General features: G+C 39.3%; 1 pseudogene; it reads left to right on the top strand.

The window, feature by feature from the left end:
• Positions 1-24,555, top strand: part of LOC122469113 — a 47,735-nt pseudogene extending 23,180 nt beyond the window's left edge.
• Positions 24,556-24,823: the final 268 nt, after the last annotated feature.

Raw genomic sequence — 24,823 nt, 5'->3', positions numbered from 1 at the left:
CTTCCCCTTCTAGCAAATGAAGCTTTATTTTTGTTGTTGTTGCTGGAAATTTTAAAAACTGAAATATAACAGGAGGATGACTACATCGTATAAAAGCTTCTAGCAACTACAATAGGAGTCACCATGGCAACTCACATTTTTTTGGATTAAGGCATTTTGGAGTGACAGCTGATGAGGAAAAAAAAAAAAAGCTGCATGAAGCCAACTGAGGTCCTGACTTTAGCTAGAAAAATACCCCAAAGCTTTCCCAGAGATGTAGGAGTTGGGGAAAAGGAAGCAGAGCTGATAAAACTTAGAGGAGATGAGAACAAACTTAGGTAGGAAGTCAGTCAATCAAACAGCCAAGTAGTGGGGCGCCTGGGTGGCTCAGTAGGTTAAGCCGCCAACTCTTGATTTCAGTTTAGGTCATGGTCTCACAGTTCGTGAGTTCAAGCCCTGCATTGGGCTCTGCACTTAACAGATTCTGTCTCTTGGGACTGGGATTCTCTCTCTCCCTCTATCTGCCCCTCCCTGACTTTCACCATCTCTGTCTCTCTCAAAATAAATAAACTTAAAAAAAAAAACAACAGCCAAATACTCTGCAGCTATAGGTGAGATGGGAAGATTTCGCCTCACTGAATATGCTTAATTGGTGGTGAACATGGATATGTTGTGGATAACGTTTACATACTTACTGTTGTTTCATTTCTATCCCTGCTTGGATGGTCTACTTAGATTGGACCATCCTCAAAGGAAGGATTTAGAAAAGGGCACCGGGCCGATGTGGATTGCCTTTGGCACTTGTTCCAAACTCCAAGACGGCATGTAAGAAAATGACCTCCGTTCTTGGATGTGGGGTGGTGGCAACATAAACCTTGGCTCTATCTTCTGAGAGAGATCTGTGACTCAGAATGCATTTCCAAGCCATCCCTCTGTTTCTTGGCATCTCACCCCGATCTTTTGCCCTTCCCTCCTTCTTTGTTCTTGTCGAGGACTAAGGCAGAGTCAAGCCTGCAAAATAAGCCATGGGTGATAAACCTTCCTTTACACAGAGCCTCTTAAAATGGTGACAGTGTGCAATACTTTGTAAAAGAAGTTTCATTTGTTTATTTTAAGTAATCTCTACACCCAATGTGGGGCTTGAACTCACGACCCCGAGATCAAGAGTGGCATGCTCCACCAACCGAGCCAGCCAGGCGCCCCAACAGTGGATGATACTTTTAAACAAGCGTCCGGAGTTGCGAGGGTTAGTCATCAAGTTAGTGGTAACATAGTATGTAATAAATATAAATCATTAGCAATTACAATAATAGTTATAAAGTGATGGACTGAGTATGACCTCAATGACTACCCCAGTAATAATGAATGTGTATCATCTCATTCCATTCTCACAGCATCCACTCTAGTTGCCGTTTTACAGATTAGAAAATTTATTCTCAGAGTTTAATTCTGATGAAATGATTTAACTAAGGGCATAAGGCTGATAATTCATGGCACGGACATTGTTGGCCAGTCCGGCTTCCAATGACTAAGACAAGTGGTTAGGCTCAGAATTCTGGAGCCAGATGATCTGGGTTTGAGTCTCAATTCGGTGCCTTGCCTGATAAATGACTCAGCTTCTGTGTGTCTGCCCCACGTGGTTGCAGGAAGGATTAAATGAGCACTGTTGGGATAATGTTTAGAACCATGTCTGGCATATATACTACATCAGTGTTTGTAAAATAGATAAATATACCCTATTGCTTTCAGGAGGTTGAATACATGAGCCGACTTTAGGAAGAGCGCCCGGTCTTTCTGAGCTTCATTTTTGTGTAACTGCAAAATGGGAATAATAATAATACTTATGTCATCGCTGCTTACAAAGCTAATTGGACTTAATTTAAAGACCTTACTATAATACCTGGGACTTATGAAAGGCTCTATTCTGGTAGCTCTTTTTTTTTAACTTTTTTTTTTAATGTTTATTTATTTTTGGGAAAGAGAGAGAGACAGAGCATGAGCAGGGCAGGGGCAGAGAGAGAGGGAGACACAGAATCCGAAGCAGGCTCCAGGCTCTGGGCTGTCAGCACAAAGCCCAACGTGGGGCTCGAACTAAACTGCGAGATCCCAAGTCTGACGCTCAACCAACTGAGCTACCCAGGCACCCCCTGGTAGTTTTGTTTGTTTGTTTGTTTGTTTATTTACTTATTTATTTATTTTTAAATTTACATACAAATTAGTTAGCATATAGTGCAACAATGATTTCAGGAGTAGATTCCTTAATGCCCTTTACCCATTTAGCCCATCCCCCCTTCCACAGTCCCTCCAGTAACCCTCTGTTTGTTCTCTATTTTAAGAGTCTCTTATTTTTGCCCCCTCCCTGTTTTTATATTATTTTTGCTTCCCTTCCCTTATGTTCATCCATTCTGTGTCTTAAAGTCCTCATATGAGTGAAGTCATATGATATTTGTCTTTCTCTGACTAATTTCGCTTAGCATAATACCCTGCAGTTCTATCCACATACTTGCAAATGGCACCACCTGGTAGTTTTTGAAGTAGTCTGGGTTCCCTAGAAAACAGATCAAATAAGATATACGTGTGTGTATATACATATATGTATATTACACATATATATTTACTATAAGGAGTTGCCTTATGCAACTATAGAGACTGAGAAGTAAGTCCAACATATGCAGTCAGCTGGCAAACCAAGAGAGCTGAGAGTGTGAATTAGAATCTGAGTCTGATTCCAAAGGCAGAAGGTTTACATCCCCACTCAAAGACATTTAAACAGAAAATATCACTGGGGCACCTGGGTGGCTTAGTTGGTTAAGCATCTGAGTCTTGATTTTGGCTCAGGTCATGATCTTACAGTTGGTGGGATCGAGCTCCATGTGGGGCTCTGTGCTGACAGCTCAGTGCCTGGTTGGGATTCTCTCTCTCTCTCATTCTGCTCCTCCCCTACTTGTACACTCTGTCTGCCTGTCTGTCTGTCTCTCTCTCTCAAAAAAAAAAAAGAATAAATAAACTTAAAAAAAAGGAAAACATTCCTTCTTTTATTCTATTCAGCCTTTTATTCTATTCAGGCTTTAACAAGCACCACCCATTTTGGGGAGGGTGATCTGCTTTACTCGGTCTGTCCATTCAAATGTGAATTTCATCCAGAAATACAGTCAACAGACACACACAGAAGTAATATTTGTAATGGGTTGAATGTTCATGTCCCTCCAAAATTCATTAGTTAAATTTGTAACACCCAACATGATGGTTTGGGAAGTGGGGGCCTTTGGGAGGTGATTAGATCATGAGAGTGGAGTCCTTAATGATGGAATTAGTCCCCTTAGAAAAGAGACCCCAGAGAGAGAGATCCCTTGCCTTTTCCACCATGTGAGTTTACAGCAACAAGATGGCCATATATAGGAAGCAGATCTTTTTTTAAATTTTTTTGTTATTTTTTAAATATGAAATTTATTGTCAAATTGGTTTCCATACAACACCCAGTGCTCATCCCAACAGGTGGCCTCCTCAATGCCCATCACCCACTTTCCCCTCCCTCCCACCCCCATCAACCTTCAGTTTATTCTCAGTTTTTAAGATTCTCTTGTGGTTTGCCTCCTTCCCTCTCTGTAACTTTTTTTCCCCCCATTCCCCTCCCCCCTGGTCTTCTGTTAAATTTCTCAGGATCCACATAAGAGTGAAAACATATGGTATCTCTCTTTCTCTGTATGACTTATTTCACTTAGCATAACACTCTCCAGTTCCATCCACATTGCTACAAAAGGCCAGATTTCATTCTTTCTCATTGCCAAGTAGTATTCCATTTTATATATAAACCACAACTTACGAAGCAGATCTTTAACAGACGTTGAATCTGCTGGTGCCTTGATCTTGGACTTCTGGCCTCCAGAGCTGTAAGAAATAAATTTCTGTTGTTTATGAGCCCCTCAGTTTATGGTATTTTTGTTATAGCAGTCCAAATGGAAATGACAATATTTAACCAAATATGTAGGTACTCCATGGCTCAGTCAAGTTGTTATATAAAATTAAGCATCCATGTTATTATGGTTGTTTTTACCCCTGTTGTATTATCTTCTTATGTGGAGGCAAAATCTATGTAAGGACATCAGTTAGACCAACATTGAGCTATAATCAGTGTAAATGGTTAATATGGAAGATAGTGTGTGTAATATTTAAAGTTTCTTAGGAGAACACATATAGTATTGAAAGATTAATAAAAGGCAATTTCAACTATGTTTTAAGGGCAATGCTTTTCATAGAGATGTACCTTGTTCAGACATTAGACAACTTAAGAACAATAGGTTGACTGAAAAGACAGTAGCCTCAAAATAGACCAATGTGTAAACATATCAAGACCTTCCTTCAGTGTTGGAATTTTAATGCATCAACTGGACAGCAGGCTTTGTAAGTTGCTAAATTAAGACAGAGTTACTACAACACAAAACACCTTTGTGTGTGAGGGGGACTTGAGAAACGACACAGGTGGTTTGCTAAAAGAGACCCAGCGGAAATTCCCACAACCTCCGAGCAAAGGCGAGCAAGGCTGCTAGTGCTGCACTCAGCTCCCCTTAAGTCACCACGTGAGTATCAACCTGCAACCTTTGCAACCTGGGAAGACAAGGAACTTGTGACAGTATCCCCCCGCCCATCTCTCCAGCTTTCTCTCTGTCTCCTCCCCTTTTGTCTCCTTCACTTATGCTGGATCTTTATTAGGTCTACCAGTTAGCCCTGCTCACCCTTACTTTCAGGCCTGTGCACAAACCACTCCTTTCAGTGGGGGTCATTCTTTCCTCACTCCTGGTTAACTGCCTCTCATCCTTCTGTCTTTTTTAAATGTTTAATTTTTTTTAATGTTTATTTTTGAGAGAGAGAGAGACAGAGACAGGGTGTGAGTGGGGGAAGGACAGAGAGAGAGGGAGACACAGAATCTGAAGCAGGCTCCAGGCTCTGAGCTGTCAGTACAGAGCCCAATGTGGGGCTTGAACCCACAAACCATGAGATCATGACCTGAGCCGAAGTCGGATGCTTAACCAACTGAGCCAGCCAGGTGCCCCATCTCATCCTTCTGTCTTAGTTGAAGTATCATTTCTTCAAAGAGGGTTTCCATGACTTCCCAGATGACATTAGACCCTTCTGAGACATGCCCCAAGAGCATATATATTCCCCTCTGATAGCACCATCTCTCATTTAATTATTTTTCTTACTATGTTTTTAGTAACTATAGGTACTAAGATCATGTAAAGTCAAACGGGCAGGACCCATTTTTACTCTATCTTCTCAATTCTTACCATAGCTCCTGACACATAGAAAAACATTAAATAGCATCTAATTGAATTTAAGATGCATTGATTGTAAGACACATCACTATTTCATATACCCCTAGAGAGAACAAAAAGTCCAATGAACTATGACATGATACATTTTTTTTATCATTGAGCCCTCTTATTCTATATTTACTAGAGGATATTATTTAGTCTAATTTAGATATAGGTTTTTATCACATATTACATTTATACACATATGAAAAGAAAAAAAGTGAAATAGATTGGTTAGTGCATTTCATAAATTCCTTCATATTCAGAATCTGAATCTTCTGACTTATTTATTTAAACAGTTAAAAATTATTTTATTTTATTTTATTTGAGAGAGCACGAGAGAGCACAAGTGAGGGACAGGGGCAGAGAGAGAGAGAGAGAGAGAGAGAGAGAACCCCAAGCAGGCTTTACTCTCAGCATAGAGTGCAACTCAGGGCTTGATCCCATGGCCCCAGTATCATGACCTGACCGGAAATCAAGAGTTGGATGCTCAACCGATTGAGCCACCCAGGTGCCCCTGATCTATTTTATTGTATTTTTTATTGTGGAAAAGTATAGAGTAGCCTTTGTGGCTCGGTCAGTTAAGCATCTGACTCTTGATATCAGCTCAGGTCATGATCTCACAGTTCAATAGATCGAGCTCGGCTTTGGGCTTTGTGCTGATAGTGTAGAGCCTGCTTGGGATTCTCTTTCTCCCTCTCTCCCTCTATCCCTCTCTCTCTCTCTCAATAAATAAATAAACAAATAAATAAATGTGAACCCCTTCCCTGCTCATGCGCGTGATCTCTCTCTCTCAAAATAAATAAATATTAAAAAAGGAGAATAGAATACATGACATAAAATTTAGTGTTTTAACTATTAAGTGGACAGTTCAGTGTCATTAAGTACACTCATAGCACTGTAAGATTTATTTTTTAACCCTTAGTTTAAGTATTCTTTTTTATTCCTCCCACAAAATATTATCCTCTTTGCCATCAAGAACATTGGTGACAGCATATCTTAAAAAGGTGACTCACTATTGTCTCTGCGAATTTCTTACAAATTTCACAACATCCTTCAAGTATTTGTGTACACAGGCCCACCATGGCTGCAGCTTGGCCAAAGTGATTTTAGGATGTGTCCCGTTTCCAGAGATGTTCAAAGTGAAGAAAAGTAAAACAACAAACATGACACTTGCCAAACAAATACTGCAAACTATAGAAATGCATGTAAGATGGTCTAAACATGTATATATGTAGGTAGATAGGTAAATAACAATAACAGTTTGTGCTCTGTATGTGTGTGAAAACTGAGAAGTCCACATCTGATTGCTTACAGACAGGCCTCCTTGAGGGCTTTAGAGGTCAAGGTAGTAGAGTTGCATGATGCACACTCTTTTTTTTCCTTCTTCTGCTTCCTGCCTCCCTAGGGTGGGGTAAGAAGAAGGATGGGGCTTTCATTTTTGTAGAGGAAACTTGGCCATCTCTTTCTCGTGAGCTTTCACAGATTTTTTCCTCAGCATCTTACCTTCTCACTATAACATCCGACTGCATTTATACACAATGACTTAGGGTCTTGATTCTGTTAAGGCTTTAGGACACCATAAATTTCCTTTGGTCAAATCCCTTTATGTTGTAAAAGAGGAAATTTGATATCCATAGAGGTGAGAAGCAACTTTTTCGTAGTCACGTGGAGACAAATACAAAGCAGAGTAAATTGAGTAGACACTCTAGTGAAAGGTCATAGGCCAAACTCATGGGAAGCCTAAACTCATGCTATGTTCATCTATAACACATTAGGCTCTTTATGTCCCCTCAAAACTCATATGTTGAAACTCTAATCCTTAGTACCTCAGAATGTAACTATATTTGGAGATGGGGTCTTTAAAGAAGTAATTATGGTTAAATGAGGCTTTAGGTGGACCCTAGTCCAAGCTGACTGATATCTTTATAAGAAAATATTGGGATATACAGAAAGAGACACAAGGGTGAGGCAAGAAGGTGGCCATCTGCAAGCCAGGGAGTGAGGGCTCAGAGGAAGTCAACCCTGCCAGCACCTTGATCTTGGATTTCCAGCTTCCAGAACTATGAGAAAAGAATCCCTATTTGAGATAACTTGTATGGTAGCCCTAGAAGACTAATACAACATCTTAATGAGGGAAGAGAGGAGGGGATTCCGAAAGATAATTACAGATGAGGGAGGAGGAGTGCTCTGGAATGTCCTTAATAACTTACAGCAAGATTGGGTTATTAGGATCCCAAGAGAAACTTAATCCTCCCTCAAACCACCACACTCTTCTTCCCAAGGCTCTAGACGAAGAAATGGGCCAAAAGCAAGTCTATAACACTTGGTGGTTAAGCACGGCTTGGTGTAGAATGCCATTAGAGAATTCTGGTCTGCTAGGCTGGGGAGCAGGGTGAGGGCTTCTTTCCTGGCAGTGACTTCACACCTGTCTCAACCAAGAGGAGTGTACACACAAAAGAAAAAAAATGATAGTCTTGGCGGTTTCAGGTTTTTATTTCTTCTTAAATCTGAGCTACTTGTGTTTTCCTATAAAGTCACCCATTTTGTCAAGATTTTTAAATTGAGTAGTCCCTAATTGTACAGAGTTTTCTTTTCTAATTGAAATAATATATCTTTTGTAGTTATTATAGACTCTTCATTTCTTGTTTTGTTTGTGTTCTCTCTCTTTTTTCTTTCCCGCGCTTGACTGACTCAAAAGATATTTTAAATACTTCTGTTGTATTTGGTTCCCTTGGAATCTTCAAAACACTTGCTGCCACATGCTGCCATGGCCTCTTAACCTGTGCTGTCATGTGGGTTTCTCTGTGATATAGACATTATGTTCTTTTCCAGCTTGTCCCTGATTCTTGTGGCAGATCACTTTCAGACTTAGGCTCTTCTTCTGAGTCTTTATTATCATGCTCTGTTCTCCTGTCCCACAAAAATGTATTTAACTTGCTTGTTGTTGCCTCTTCCTTGAACGAAATAGATCTATACCTGGTGTTTATAAACAAATAGTCTACGGATTGCCTTTGATCTCACTCACCAGCCACTTGAGTGTTTTTCTGTTTGTTCCATCTTATGTACATGACAAAAGGGGAGCAGATTGTTGCATGTAGTCTCCATTTCCATTCCTGGAGTTGGACAGCCTTTTACCTAGTGCAACCCTTCTGAAGTTCAACATGTGACAGCCCTTCTTGAACTCCCCCACTCCAACCTCTTTCTGTAATAAATTGAATCAGTGCACTAGATGAAAAAGAGTAGTACTCAGAATATTCTACTTCATCTGGCTCTTTTCATGCATGTGCTTAAGACCCGTTCCTACTCTCTGACCAGTTATTTTCTGAGTGTTGCATTCTATGTATGGATATATGATGTCCTGGGGGAAGGAGAAGCAAGAAAATATCATCTTGCTTGCCTCAAAAGAATAGAATCCACACAGCAGCAGGATTCATGCTCAGTGTTTTTTTGTTGGTTCATATCTTCCTTATGAGTCAGATAAATAGAAAACAAAAAGATATTTTCCTTAGCATAACACCCTCCAGTTCTATCCACATTGTTGCAAATGGCAAGATTTCATTCTTTTTCGTTGCCAAGTAGTATTCCATTGTATATATATACCACATCTTTTTTATCCATTCATCAGTTGATGGACATTTGGGCTCCTCCCATAATTTGGCTATTGCTGATAGTGCTGCTATTAACATTGGGGTACATGTGCTCCTATGAATCAGCACTCCTGTATCCTTTGGATAAATTTCTAGGAGTGCTATTGCTGGGTTGTAGGGTAATTCTATTTTTAATTTTTTGAGGAACCTCCACACTGTTTTCCAGAGTGGCTGCACAAGTTTGCATTCCCACCAACAATGCAAAAGGGTTCCCCTTCTCCACATCCTCACCAACACCTGTTGTTTCCTGAGTTGTTAATTTTAGCTACTCTGACCAGTGTAAGGTGCTATCTCAATGTGGTTTTGATTTGTATTTCCTTGATGATGAACGATGTTGAGCGTCTTTTCATGTGTTTGTTAGCCATTTGGATGTCTTCTTTGGAAAAGTGTCTGTTCATGTCTTCTTCCCATTTCTTCACTGGATTATTTGGTTTTGGGGTGTTGAGTTTGGTAAGTTCTTTATGGATTTTGGACACTAGCCCCTCTATCTGATATGTCATTTGCAAACATCTTCTTCCATTCCATTGGTTGCCTTTTAGTTTTGTTGATTGTTTCCTTTGCTGTGCAGAAGCTTTTTGTCTTGAGACAGATATCATATGTTTTCACTCATATGTGGAAGTTGAGAAACTTAACAGAAGACCATGGGTGAAGGGGAAGAAAAAAAATAGTTATAAACAGAAAGGGTGGCAAATAATAAGAGACTCTTAAATATAGAGAAAAAAACTGAGGGTTGATGGGGGTGGGGGGGCAAGGAAAATGGTTGATGGGCATTGAGGAAGGCACTTGTTGGGAGAGCACTGGGTGTTGTACGTAAGTAATGAATTATGGGAATCTACTCCCAAAGCCAAGAGCACACTGTATACACTGTATGTTAGCTAATTTGACAATAAATTATATTGAAAAAAGATTTTTTTCTTTCCATTATCTAACTTTTTCAGAACAACAGATTATGGTGGGATAATAGTTGTATTTCCCAGTTCCATTACATCATTTTAATTCTAGTTTTGGGTAATTGTATGATTTTTCATCCTTATCTGACTTCTAGGTGGCAGTTGGGTTTGTCATTTTGTTTCTGACATATTCACAGTGTCTGGAATACCCTAGGTGCTGAACAAATAATTCATTTCATAAATGGATGAACGTCACCATTGTTATATTACTGGGTTATTAGGACAATTAGCTAGAAGAAAATTTTAAACTAAACTTCACTATTAAGGTTGGTGTCATTAAATTCTAGTGCCAATTTTATTTTCTTCCTACCTAGTAAGATGGCTGTATAAGAGAAGCTAATAATTTGATTTGGAAATTTTGATATGCAAGAAATTATATTACCATAAATATTTCCCCCCCACAAACATGTATTTATTGAGTGCCTATTTAGGTGAGCACTATGTCATGATAGAATTCTTTTCAGATAGGGATTTGGGGGTGGCTAAATAAATAGGAAGAACACAGGTTAAATATACAAATCAGTTTTTAGATTAAGAGTAGATCACAATGTATTGTGAGATATAATAGAGTAATGTAAAATGTGCCATGAGGTATAGGAGTGACATTTGAGTTATGTTATGGGGTCTTTAGAGAACATCACAAAGGCTAAGAGTTACGAAGGATGAAGATCTAAGAGGAGGAGTGTTTCTGGGGAAGGTAGTAATATCCAGAGTTTAGAACAGTCAAGGAGTTACATATGGTTAAACGTGATTGAAAAAAGAGGGTGAAGGATAACTGGAAGGTTTTTGAAGATGCAGCTACCTATGAATCGCTGAGGTTAATTTTTCCTAGAATGCATGGATGGTCTAGATTCAGAAGGGCAGTGGACCATAAGTCCGGGTGGTAGTGACTGGGTAAGATATGTGACTGTGAGGCTATGAGAAGTACATGTGGATAAGAATTACATAAATGGATAAAGCTTCCTTTGAGAAAATGGGTTTAATATAGCATTGTATTGGTTCGAAGAGAAAGTGCTGAGAATTATTATGTACTTACAGAAGGAGACGTATGTGTGTGTATGTGATCATTTGCACATTTGACCTAGAGTTTGAGCCATGTTGCTGCTTCACTCAACCAGCCTTTCTTTGGTATCTCTTGGAGTCATGGCTTACAACACTGCCTCAAATCCAAAAGGGGAAAAGTGATAAAGTATAAACTAAGAATGCTGAGAGAATAGAACAAAATGAACTACCAAGGAAATCGCTGGGGAAACATCACCACAGATTTTCAAGGGCTCTGAGTTGATGTCAGAGGTGTGATGTATTGAGGGAATTTATAACCTTAAATAGTAAATATGTAACATCGGAAAACTATTAAGTAAGGGGTATAGAAGAAGAGTAGGTACAGGCAACAAAGATTGAGGATTATGGTGTTAAAATCATACAGAATGGGCATTCACTCTTCTTCCAAATGCAGGCCTTATCATCCGTAGACTGTACCAAAACTTTACCACTTTATTCAAAATCAGATTCCACTCCTACCAATGTTGACTTCATTTATTCCATCCCCTACAGGTGCCCTTTGGCATATTCTAGGTTTTCTAAACCTTTATTTCTTCATGCTCTCATTCAGAAGTGGCATCCATTGCCATGACCTCTACTACAATTTAAATGGTGATTCTCCCCACCACCCCCTACGTGCACACAGATAATCTTAAAATAACTTTTCTATTTAAATCAAGAAATGTAGTATACTCAAGAACATTCTCGAGATTTTATTTATATAGGTGTTCAACTGTCTTGTCGGTGCAGATACAGAAAATTGCACTATTTTGCCATATCTCTTAGTTATGCAAATTACCTTCCAGCTCAAAGGGACTTTTTATAGTGCTGAGATAGTTCTCTCGAGGATGCTAAGGATTCATCATTATCCCAGTTAGTAGTTATTTGCTGCTGAACATAGTGAAAGGGACCGAGGGTATGATAATGCTCAGAATTTTTCCTTAATCTGATTTCATGTCTGAACTTTTTTCGAGAAAAGCATGCAATGCATGTAACAACCACTAGGGGCCACTGTAGAAAGGTGCCCTAATTCCGTTGGGAGAGAGGTGTGGGAGAAAATAGGGGGGTGAAGGGTGAGCTGCTTTTTTATTTAAGAAGTACCGTATTTAAGTTTGCTTTAAACATTTAAATGTAATTTAAAAAGAAACAAAAATAACGAGGTAAATCTTTTTGTTACCAAGCATTAAATGAATGAATTAATGCACTGATTTAATTCTGAGTTTCTTGATAAGTCTGGCAAAATGAAAAATATGTTGACTTCCTGTTGTTCTGTTATACAGAACAGCTCATCAGCAGTAACAAACTTCAACGGCACAAAATCAAAACGGCATCCACTGTGTGGGTCTTTATGTAAGGGCTACGGGGTACACATCTCCCAATGTTTTCAATTAGAATTTTGCAGAGAACACGTTTATATTGCTCAAAAGGGAGTTTTGTGTATCTATTATCCATAATGACTGAGGAAATAAAAATAAAGAATCCATTCAGGAAGGCATTTCTGCAGGAAATGAACTGGATTCGGGAATATTACTTCCTAATGGTAGCAATGCAGGATTAACTTTCTTAATGCAGGCATTAAGGGAATTTCTAGGGAAATGCCTAGATAAAATGCCCATTATGTTATTTATCCAACATGTGCTTAAATGAGCCATCCACAAATGCTCAGAACTGGCTTTTGGTTTTTATCTGTTGAGAGCCTAAAGTAGAACTACTGTCAAATAAATATCATTTATTGGTTGAAATGGAATTCTCATGCTTGACTCTGGAGTTGAGCATTCTAGTGATGCTCACCTCCACGTGACTCTGTGACATTTCCCTCTCTTGACATGTCACCTGTCGCTGCCATTCAATATTGATCTTCTTTCTGCCTATCCTTTAAATGTTGGTGTTTTTCACTGTTTTATTCTCACTGTGTGAACTCTTCCTGCAACAGTGTATTCACTCTCTTCAACCACCACGCGTGCGCTGATGATGTCTCAATCCAATCCAAATTTCCAGTTGAGATATCTCCCCTGAGATTCAAGCTACTTTTTTTTTCTTTTAACATTTTTTTAATGGTTATTTATTTATTTATTTTTTGAGAGAGAGAGAGAGAGAGAGCGCGCGCACAAGCAGGGGAGGGACAGGGAGACAGGGAGACACAGAATCTGAAGCAGGCTCCAGGCTCTGAGCTGGCACGGAGCCAGATGTGGGGCTCGGACCCACGAACCGCGAGATCATGACCTGAGCTGAAGTTGGACGCTTAGCCGACTGAGCCACCCCGGCGCCCCTGAGATCCAAGTTTCTAATTCCTACCGCATCTTCATGTGGAGGGATATACATATTATAAATAGATATTGCCGGCTCTGCTTCTTCAAGATTAAATTTACCAGATTCACTCTCACGCCTATGTTTCTTCAATGGACACTACTATTTAACCTGTCATACAACGGAGCCACCCATCTGAGAATCGTTGAAGGTGTATCTCCTTTACTCACCTTTCCTATCTTCTGTTACAGAATGTTGTCAATTTCCCCACTCTTCTTACTTCACAGTAATTGCTTGTGTCCAGATACTAATAAAATTTAAATACATTTTTAACAAATTTAATAAATTTAATAAAATTTTATTTTAAGAGCAACCCCCCCCTTCTCCCCCCATACACATACACACAACACTAGAGTGGAACACTTCATAGCATGGATTTTTATCTCATTTTGGCTTCTTTGCACTTATTTCTAGTTTCTAAATATTTATTGAAACGATGCGTAATGGGAAAAAAAAGTAATTGAAATATGAATGTCCCTAGCTTTCCCATTAAAAAAAAATGGGTTAGAGGCTTTGTCGTTTCATTTATTTCTCTTTGCTCAGCTTCTTTGGAGGTTTCCGCCTTTACTAGGAGAGTTCTTTGGGATTTTGTAATAGGAAATTAAGATAGGAGGAAGGAGAGAGGGAAGAGAAGTCTTCAGACAGGGCTTGTGGAAGAATTACACAGAGAAAATTTAGAGGAGATTTGAGAAAGGAAAGTGTATTTTATGAATAAAATGGACACGACAGAAAAGAGAGTTTTCGGAATATGTTATTGTGGTCAGAAAATCTTCCACAAGTGTTGAGAAATACAAGTAGAAGAAAAGAGATATGAAAAATATAATTTGAAATGATTTTTTGGTTGTCTAATTGTGCATATACCCTGATGAAAGAGTCACAGATTCAATGCAGATACAAATAATTAAATACATAATACATAAATGAGCGAGTGAATGAATGAATGGGTAAGAGCGTGACCAGGATTGTCATTTGGATGGAGGGTGTTCATATCTGCATAAGAATTCCTGCAGGTTGTCCCAGATAATGGGTTGTAACCGGAGAAAATTTTTAAAGTGTTTAATTATTTTTGAGAGAGAGAGAGAGAGAGAGAGAGAGAGAGAGGCAGAGAGAAGGTCTGAAGTGGGCTCTGTGCTGACAGCAGAGAGCCCCATGCAGGGCTCAAACTCATAAATCACGAGATGATGACCTGAGCTGAAGCCAGATGCTTAACCGACTGAGCCACTCAGGGCTCCCCATAACCAGAGAATTTTGTGGCATTTGATTTAGAAGAGGCAATTTTGATTTGAAAATTTGCAAGATCACGTGATAATAATTTCATAATAGTAAAGGTGCCTTAACCGAACTATATCCTGGTGGGCTTATTAAAATAAATTTATGTGTGAACATTTGTCAAAGCATTGAATAAATTGGTCTGTTGGAAGAGATTCCTCAATATTTTCGAATTAAATTGTATTTACACATATAATTATTTCAACTTTAAGCTTTGTGAGTATGTATATGTTCTGTTATGGATAATGCTCAGCGAATATGTGTAGCTATCTTTAATTCACCTCCTCGTTATAAGAGTAAAACTTTAGCAAAGAATGATTGCTCTAGCAGATGCTTCCAGTCACCTGGTAACTATTTCGATGTATGTTGTAGATTGGGGACTTTAAAACCTGAGCTTGATTTTCACATCATTACCGATTGATTTTTTTTTTTTCTTTTCATCAGCTCATTTGATTTGAAAATAGCCTCAAGGAAGCATGAATAGCATGAGATCAAGCGTCATGAGCTCATCAGATTCACAGGTGGTTCCTCTTTACAGATTTGCAACATGACTAATGGTTGGGATAGTTGAGAATAGTCCTACCTCTTCCTTAACTATATTCTTAATAATTATCTCACTACTGATACAAAGCAGAAATATCTGCTGAGTTTATGTGTAGGATATTAAATTTAAAAACCTAGTTGAAATCTTTTTGCAAGAAGGAAACTAGAATGAAAGTATCTAGCAGGGCAACTGGTTTATAATTGAAGATAGTTTTTCTTCATAAAGATGACACAGATGGGGCGCCTGGGTGGCACAGTCGGTTAAGCGTCCGACTTCAGCCAGGTCACGATCTCGCGATCTGTGAGTTCGAGCCCCACCTCAGGCTCTGGGCTGATGGCTCGGAGCCTGGAGCCTGTTTCCGATTCTGTGTCTCCCTCTCTCTCTGCCCCTCCCCCGTTCATGCTCTGTCTCTCTCTGTCCCAAAAATAAATAAACGTTGAAAAAAAAATTAAAAAAAAAATCTTGGTTCAGGTCATGATCTCATGGATCGTGAGTTTGAGCCCCTGCTTTGGGCTCTGTACTGACAGCACAGAGCCTGTTTGGGATTCTCTCTCTCTCTCTCTCTCTCTCTCTGTGTTTCCCCTTCTTTTACTCTCTCGCTCACACTCTCTCACTCTCTCTCTCTCAAAATAAATAAATTTAAAAAGTTCATTTGAAAAAAGGAATGTATTCTTTTGTAGTTTTTAAAAACCATTTTTATTTTTTTATGTGTATGTTGAAATAATGAATTTTTGTCTGTTTCCTTCTCGTTTTTGATATGACTGCCAGGAAAATCTAAGTTACATATGTGGCCCACATATTGCTGAGACTTTAGACAAAGTTGTCATAATTGTAGACCTAGTGATGTAATTTTCTCAGATATCAGTAAATATGTGAGCTTTAATAATTCTATTAGCTGAAGACATTCTGATAATGTGTCTCCAAATATGTACCTATTAAATTCTTTAAAATTTTTTTTCTTATGAAGTTAAGATGTTGAAAAAATAACTTGTTCTTAAGTTTTTGGTGACTGACCGACTTCTCGGTAACATAACAATAATTTTTGGTAATTCCAGGCAGGGTTGGTAGGGCCATCTAAATTTTCATGTCTTGGGAAAGCAAAAAATGTTAGCTTCTCTGATGGAAATGGCTGTGAACTAAAGTCAGAAGACCTGGATTAAAGCCAAGGCTTACTTGGCCACTTACAAACTGCATGATCTCCAGTAATAAATTATCTTGCTGGGAGCCAACAGTGTGTTTCCATATCTATAAGAAGGGAAAAAATAATAATAGCAGTCCTACCTAACCACAAGGTTATTGTGGCAAATGGAATCATAATGGTTAGAGTGTTCACTAAAATCTTTTGTAAGGTGTTATTACATATATAAAGTGTGATTTTATTATCTTGTGATATATGGACAGTAAAATCATATGTATACTTATTTAAAAATTTTTTAAATGTTTTATTTATTTTTGAGAGAGAGAGAGAGAGAAAGAGAGAATGAGTGGGGGAGGGGCAGAGAGAGAAGGAGACACAGAATCCGAAGCAGGTTCCAGGCTCCGACCTGTCAGTGCAGAGCCCGACGTGGGGCTTGAACTCGTGAACTGGGAGATCAAGACCTGAGCTGAAGTCGGAAGCTTAACTGACTGAGCCACCCAGGCACCCCAATATATGTATATTTATTTTAATATGTTTTTTGAAGGAGAAAAAAATATAAGTAGTATTTATTTGGTAGAGCTCTTGCAGAGCCTAAACTGATATTAACGCTTATTCTCTGCCCTGGATTCCAGCCAGAGATAATGACCTCAACTATTTCTGTCTTCAGTTCCTCTGGGGTTCATCACTACAATTGTAAATAATAAACTTGCATCTTTTTTCTGTAGACAGTGGCTAATTAAGCCTGGGCTATGAATAAGAATTTAGCTCACTAACACTATCTCCCAAGTTAAATAACCTGTATCATTATTTGATGCTTTCCTTGCTTCTCTTTTTAACCGTAAATGATATAATGAAACCTATTGTTCTTCTTTTCATTAATTTCGACAGCGTCTCTGGGTCTCTCCCTATGTAAAATACAGGCATTAGTGTCCCTACGGCATCTCTCACCTCTCCTCTTTCCCTCGTCTTGTAACTTCTAATTAGTTAGTTATTAGTTAGTTATTTTGTATCTTCAAAGTTTTGGTTCAACCTTAAATGTTGTCTGAGTAGCTCCAAAATTGAGAACCTATGAACGCAACACATCTTACATTATTATGATTAGATAATGTGTATTCACAGCAGGATACAGGAGTGAGGTTTGCTTTCCCTGGAAGGGTCTTTGGACAATTCTGCTGAGGCTTCCTCCTTGTGGAGCTAAATGCCATGCTTGGAGAGAAAAAGCCGTATGCTATTCTATTCCAACAGGCAGTGCATGTAACAGGTGATCTTTACAGCAAAGGTGCACTTAAGTCATCGGAGCTTGTACATTCATGGGATTTTTGCCTACCTGAAACTTTGCAATGTCTTCTAGAGAGTAGTGGAAACCTGCCTCCTAATGTCCATGATAGGAAAGTACAGACTGTAATTGGTTATTATTGTTGTCCATCGCCTTGGGATAAAAGAAGCAGGAAGATTACCTCAAAAGACAGATCCAGTGATCTGTAGACCTTGACCCTGGATTAATTAGTTTTCTAAAATCCAACCCTTTTAAGATTGGGGCAGAGTGAGATGAGTTACCGAAAATCTCAGGTCTTTGAAACAATTAAGGAAAGAGACCCAGGTGAGTGGAGTTTGAGAATCCAGTGTAGGTGATAGTTGATTATTAATTAATATTAAGTTGAGTAGAAAGATGAGTGGATTTTTCTGGAAATCCTTAGAGTGATGTTTATTTGTTAAGGGAATGAACTTTTATTGCTTTAGTAAAATTCCTTATTAATTAACTGGGCTCAGCAAGGAAGGGAATCTTTTTTGATGTTTGACCCAAAGTACCCTCTCAAATAGACCAAGACATTAGTCAAAATATAATTCTGTGTCATTAAATTGTTTCACTTGAAGGCTGCTGTTCTAAATATCAAACTCACATACATTCCTTTGGAAATAACTGTGCATTTCCCCTTCCTCCTTGCATTAAAAAAAGTCAAAAAGCAAAATAAAAAAACATTCAGTTGCATCTTCCCTTAACTGTTTCTGGCCCCATAGCATACTACTTGCCTGAAATACATTTAGAGTTTCCTCAAAACCTATAGAAAAAAAGAGGCAAAACTCTTCCAGGATATGGCTTCTATTTATGCCGCAACCTTGTGTACCTAATTACTTGTCTGTATTAGCTCTCTGCTACATTTAATTTTTTTGTTGTTGAAGTTTTGAAATTATTGTTTTTCATGCCTGGGTTATATGCTAGGCATTGTGTTAAATGATTTGCATGCATTACTTTGCTAATCTTAATATGGCCATTTTAGAATTGAGAGGCTAACTCATGGAAGCTAGACTTACGCTCCTGTCTAACTCAGAGCTCATCGTTTATTCCACCCCTGTGCACAGTCCCCACTGAATGCCACTTGGAGCACCAGTAGTGTCACAAAACACTTGGTGCCCATTTATTTCATCACTTCATCCTGCCTGCCTGTATTAAGCAGTAGGAAAAAAAAAAGCCCTCCCCTTTAAGCTGTCTTCTGTTATGCCAGACAATAAATTTATGGACAAAATGATCACTTATGATGTCTTTTCATCACTCCTGTGCCTAAAATAATACTTCGGGCTAGTAGGTGGAAATAAAACTTTATCGATGGTAACAATGGTGATAACTATTAGCCTTTGGTATTAATAGCCAATTGCAATTTCTGCTCCCTTCCCACACACATATCTTAAAGCTTCAACCTTTGAAATCTTCCCACACTTCTCAATCCAGACAGTTCGACTTCACTTCCACATTTCACACTCTGAAACTTCACAAGAGTGGGAGGCACAGCTATCGAACTCTTCTTTCGAAATAAAAATTCATGCCATTTCTGGGGAGTCGGTCGTATCCCAATAATAGGATGGAGGGGAGAGGGAGCATATTTTTCTAGGATGCCACAGTTTCCTCCAATACTTTACTGATTAGTAATTCTTAGGTAACAGAGGCATTTATGGCCAACTGCATCTTGCAGCCCTCCCATGACCAACAGTGGTACCGCACTCAGCGAGTAAGTGAGCTTTGCCGCAAAACCAGAGAAAACCTCATCTGCGTCTCCTCTATCAAATCGCCTGAGCTCTTGGAAATAACTCAATGGCATTGCAATGGGAACAACGATGTCATAGCTGACAGTTTTTATTTTAAATGCTTTCATTTGCTTTAGTTTTAGTTCCAAGCAAAATGCTCTAAATCCTGCACGGTGAGTACACTTATAATTTAAATGCAGCATTATTATACTGTATTGCAACACCAGCAGAAGACAGCCCTCGCTCTGCTGATAGATTGCCAGCACACCAAAAAAGCTCGACCTTTATGAGAGCACATGCCCGCTCTGTCTCTGTCTCCATCTCTCTGTCTCCATCTCTGTCTCTCTGTCTCTGTCTCTCTCTTTCACACACACACACACACAAACACACACACACACACAGGCTTGGTTTATATTTGTGAGCACGGAAGTGGACAGACTTCACAAACACCTGATACTAGAGGAGGTTAATGAAGACCGGGCCCTAACTTCGAGTGTACAAGTAAGGTTTTGTACCTTAAAACGTTGCAAACGTTATCTTGTTCAAGTGTGCTTAAATTGAAATGGCCCAGGCTTACATTTGGCCGACAAAATAAACATGTACCCCATATCGAACAAATCTGTATTAAAAAAAAAAAGTTTTCTCAAGTTAATCATCCTTATTGCCTTTTGCCCCATTCTCAAAACACATCCCTGGGCACCTTTTGGGATGAGCACTGGGTGTTGTATGGAAACCAATTTGACAATAAATTTCATATATTGAAAAAAAAACCACATCCCTAAAACCAGTGCTAGTCAAAATAACTAATCGTAAGTGTGGCATGGGGCATTGACTTATAAGAACAGATGGCCTCACTTTTGTCAGACATTATCCCTTCAGGTGCTGGATCCTAGAAAGATTTAGGTCCCAGGGGAGGGACCCGGAGAACTGCTCTGGGAGGGAATTGAGGGCGAGCAGTAGACTTAGGATAGCAACTATTTATGAAAGATACTGAAGCATTTAAATATTTTAATAGCTTATCAGATGAATGTTAACCTCACTAAAAGCTCATTTATATTAAAAGGTAATACTAGAGTCATGATGCTTAGAAAGAGAAGGTTCTAATCTAGTTGTAGAACAGAAGGGTTTAGGAATTCTTCCAGGTGTTGGAAAGGGATCTCAGTCTTCCCAATTAATTTTGAATATAAATATGAGTAGTTCTAACCCTGGTTGTTACTAGGAAAATCAAGAAGGGAAAAAAGTTATTATATCTTGTGTTTCCATGAATCATAATCTAATTTAATTATCTCCATAACCCTGTAGGCCTGTATTAGTTTACTAGGGATACCATAACAAGTACCACAGACTGAGCGGCTCAAATGAGAGAAATTTATTTCCTCACGATTCTGGAGGCAAAAAATCCAAAATTAAGGTGTCAGCAGAGCTGGTTTCATTCTGAGACTTCTCTTCTTGGCTTGTAAACATTTGTCTTCTCCCTGTGTCTTCACATGGTCTTCCCGGTATGTGTGTGTGTACATGTTTGGGTGTGTGTGTCTCCTAATTGCCTCTTCTTATAAGGACACCGGTCACATTGGAGTAGGGTCCATCCTAATGTCCTCGTCACTTTAATGATCACTTTAAAGGCCTTATCCCCAAACACAATCACATTCTGGGGGTACTGGGGGTTAGAACTTCAATATACAAATTTGAGGGCGCCACAATTCAGTCCATAACAGAAAGGTAATGATATAACTCCTCCTTTTAGAAAAACTTTATAGAGTCAGTGCATGACTTACCTCAACTCAGCTTGTTAGGGATGATAACTGGGACCCGGTGTCTGCTCCTGTTGTTGCCCGTGCCTCCTAGTCTGTAGCCACCTCGCACAACTGCATCACTATCTATGTTGGCCAGGCTGGTGTCCAGATCAGCAATGTCTACTGGAGTTCTATTGCCTGCAATAGGGCATCCAACCCAATGGCCAGATGCCAATTGACAGAAGATGACTCCTTCAACATCTTCTTCAGTGAGGTGGGTGCTGGCAAGTGTGTGCGCAAGGTAGTGTTTATAGACCTGGAACCCACAGTCATTGGTGACGTTTACACTGGTACCTACTGCCAGCTATTCCACCCTGGACAGCTCATCACAGGCAAGGAAAATGCTGCCAATAACTATGCCCAAGGGCATTATACCACTGGCAAGGAGATCTTTGACCTTATCCTGGACTAAATTCAGAAAGTGGCCAACAAGCACACAGGTGTTCAAGACATCTTGGTTTTCCACGGCTTTGGAGGGGGAACTGGTTCTGCGTTCACCTCTCTGCTGATGGAATAACTATTGATTATGGCAAGAAGTCCAAGCTGGAGTTCTCCATTTACCCAATCCACCAGGTTTCCACAGCTGTAGTTGAACCCTGTAACTCCTATTCACCACCCATGTCACCCTGGAGCACTCGATTGTGCCTTCATGATAGACAAGAGACCATCTATGACATCTGTCATAGAAATATCGATATTGAGTGCCCAAACTACACTAATCTTAATTGCTTCATTAGCCAGATTGTGTCTTCCGTCACTGCTTTCCTCAGATTTGATGGAGCCCTCAATCTGACAGAATTCCAGACCCGCCTGGTAGCCTATCTCCACATCCATTTCCCTCTGGCCATATATGCCCTTGTCATCTCTACTGAGAAAACCTACCATGAACAGTCCTCTGAGCAGAGACCACTAGTATGTGAGTTGAGCCAGAAAGCCAGATGGTGAAATGTGACCCTCACCATGGTGAATACATGGCTTGCTGCCTGTTGTATCATGGCGGTGTGGTTCCCAAAGACGTCAGTGCTGCCATTGCCACCAACAAGACCAAGCATCCCCTTTGTGGGCTGGTACCCCACTGGCTTCAAAGTTGGTATTGATTACAGGTCTCTCACTGTGGTACCGGGTGGAGACCTGGCCAAAGTACAATGAGCTGTGCGCATGCTGAGCAATACCACAGCCATTGCTGAGTCCTGGGCTCGCCTGGACCACAAGTTTCACCTGATGTATGTATGATTTATTCACTGGTAAGTGGGTGAAAGCATGGAGGAAGGAGAGTTTTTTGAGGCCTCTGAGGACATAGCTGCCCTGGAGAAGAATTATGAGGAGATTGGTGTGGATTCTGTTGAAGGAGAGGGTGAGGAAGAAAGAGAGGAACACCGTTTACCATTCCTATCAGCCTTGCAGCATGTCCCTCTCAGAACTTTAGCTTCCACATTGGCTGACAAGCGTTAAAGGTTTCTGGTTTGTCTCCAATTTTCACTGTGATCACGTCTTATTTTTCCATGTGTACTTGTAGAATTTTCCTATCATGTCTCAAAGTAAAAGTGTAAGAAGGAAAAAAATATTAAAAAGTTTACAAAATATTTTTAAAAGTCAATTTTATTAAGGCATATTTTATACTTAAAATTGTACCCATTTTAAATGTGTAGCTTGAGTTTGGGCAAATTTGTACACCATCTAACCCACACCACAATCAAACTACAGAAATTTCTATCATCTCAAAAAAAATTGCCTTGTGCTTGTTTCCTGGCATTTCCCCGTCATCCCTGGCTCAAGACTGCCATTGGTTTGATTTCTTTTCTAGTGTTTCATATAAATGGAGTCATAAAGTATGCACACCACTGTCCCTGGCTTCTTTTTACAGCATAATGCATAGTGTTTTTGAGATTCATCCATTTTGGGGGACGTGTATGAGTAGTTTGTTCCATTTGATTGCTGCGTGGTGATCATTGTATGATTCTACCACCATTTGTTTATTGTTTATAGCTTTTGGCTATTATGAAAAGAGCCTTTAGTTATAGGTCTTTGTTCAGCCAGGACATGTGTTTTCATTTCTCTTGGGTAAATATATAAAAGTGGAATGCTTTGTCATATGAGAAGTAGGCATTTAACTTTTAAAACTTTCCTTTTTTCAAGAAGAATCTGCTAACTTCCTTTCCAAATGGTTGTATTATTTTACATTCCCACTAGCAGTGTATGAGAGTTCTAGTTCCTCCATATCCCCTCCAACACTTGATATTATTGGCCTTTGTAATTTTAGCCTTTCTTGTGGCTATGTAGTGGTATCTCATTGTAGATTTAAAATTGCATTTTATTGATGACTGAGTTCTAGATATAAGCCATTTGTCAGACATATGTAACTCTCATGTTTTCTTCTATTCTTTAGTTTGCATTTTCAGTTTATTAATGCTCATTCAAAATGCAGAATTTTTAGTTTCGATAAAATTCAACTTATCATGTTGTTTTTAGTTTTGGCCTTTTATGTCCTATTTAGGGAATCTTTACTGACTCTATAGAAAGCAAATGTTATATATCTGGATGTAATGTTTAAGTTGTGACACATTTCAAAGTTGTTTTGTGTGTGGTTTGAGGTAAGTGTTGACTTTAGTTTTTTTATGCACACGAGAAAACTATTGTTTCAGAGCCATTCGTTGAGAAGTCTGTCCTTTTTCCATTGAATTAATATAGCACCCTTGTTAAAAATCACTTTTATTAACTAATTTTTCTCATGGTTAAGGTTCACAGCATACTTCTTTGGGGACATCTGTATCATTTTATATCGGATGATGAATATTTGGAACTTTACGTTGATTTGTTATTTTGTCCTATTTTGTTCTCTTTATAAAAGATTGTCAGACTTTGTCCTGGGAGACCCTTAAATGTGTTGTGATTTTTTCATTCTTTTGGGATTGCTTTTAGGCTGGGCTAGGGTTTATCTAAAGCCACCTTTACTCTATAGGTGTTTTAGCACAACTATACTAAAGTGTGACTATTATGGGCTCATTAATCAAGGTGATCAATGAGGATTTCCAAATATCATTGGTCAGACCTTGAATGTCTTTCTACCCTTTATGATGTCTAGGAATTTTCAGCACACAGCTCCCCCCCTTTTTTTTTGCCTGGTTTCATGGAATTTCACCCTAAGTTTATGCACAGTTTAATATCCCATTATCAACAGATACAGTGTCACCAAATGCAGATTTTTGGAGGCCTTTATGTAGCTCCTTCCTGTCTGGTACTCTCCTCCACAAATTTTGACTACCTTAGTCCCCTTGCTTCAATCTATGTGTCCTCAACTCAGTATGACTCTCAGGTTCTACTTAAGGGTCCCCTCTATGCCACTGGTCCTAAATGTGTCAAAGTCAGGACTTCATAGGACTCACAATTTTGTTTCTCTATTCTTAGGGATCATGGTCCAGTTCTGCCTTTTGTCCATCGTCGAAACAGATGTTTAGTTTTTTCAATTGTTTATAAGGGGATGATAAATCTGGTCCCTCGTTTTCACTATGGCAAGGGGTATAATGTTTTCACCCCTTTTTATAGATAAATAAAGATTAAGTAGTATAGGGGCGCCTGGGTGGCGCAGTCGGTTAAGCGTCCAACTTCAGTCAGGTCACGATCTCGCGGTCCGTGAGTTCGAGCCCCGCGTCAGGCTCTGGGCTGATGGCTCGGAGCCTGGAGCCTGTTTCCGATTCTGTGTCTCCCTCTCTCTCTGCCCCTCCCCCGTTCATGCTCTGTCTCTCTCTGTCCCAAAAATAAAAATAAACGTTGAAAAAAAAATTGAAAGATTAAGTAGTATAGTGATGAGGAACAGGGATT

This window comes from Prionailurus bengalensis, chromosome B1 (assembly GCF_016509475.1).
Source record: "Prionailurus bengalensis isolate Pbe53 chromosome B1, Fcat_Pben_1.1_paternal_pri, whole genome shotgun sequence".
In the NCBI taxonomy this organism is placed as follows: Eukaryota; Metazoa; Chordata; class Mammalia; order Carnivora; family Felidae; genus Prionailurus; species Prionailurus bengalensis.
The sequence above is the reverse complement of the archived record's forward strand: the minus strand, read 5'-3'. Positions and strand labels throughout refer to the sequence as shown.